This window comes from Arachis ipaensis, chromosome B06 (assembly GCF_000816755.2).
Source record: "Arachis ipaensis cultivar K30076 chromosome B06, Araip1.1, whole genome shotgun sequence".
NCBI classification, from domain to species: Eukaryota; Viridiplantae; Streptophyta; class Magnoliopsida; order Fabales; family Fabaceae; genus Arachis; species Arachis ipaensis.
Window position 1 is genome coordinate 120,990,148 of NC_029790.2, and position 632 is coordinate 120,990,779.

A 632-nucleotide genomic window follows, 5' to 3' on the forward strand; every position below is an offset into this window, starting at 1 on the left:
ATGAGTTTAGTGACCAAAAGAAATTTTATATTAGAATTTAAACTCAATATTATAAATTTGATGTTTTTAATCATGTTGAATTAAGTAACATGTACACAATTTTTAAGTTATGTCATCCATTAATGAAGATAGAAAAGTCTTTAACGTATCATTTGATTGATCGTTTTTTGCTTGGTATTAACTTTTTTTGTTTTAACTGCTACAATTGAGAGATTTTTCTCAGCTATAAATAGACTCAAAAATAAAATGAAAAATGAATTTCTTGCTAATTATTTTTTAATTTACATTGAGAAGAAGATTGTTGAAAGATTTTAGACAAATTTAATTATCGATGAATTTTATGATATGAAGAATCGACGTGTACCATTTTATTAATAAAAAAATACACATTTTTTGTACTTTAAAATATATTCTCTATCAGTATATTTTTGCAATGCATCTTATATTATATAATTTATTTACATAAATCATATTTTAATATTATATATGTTATTAATCCCATAATAATATTTTTTGATCCATCATGTGTATATGTATTGTGTTTGGAAAAACATTAAACAAGACATAATAAAATTAAAAAAATTCCATATTATTATTATGTTCTTTCACGGTTGCTGCCACCACCATCCAAT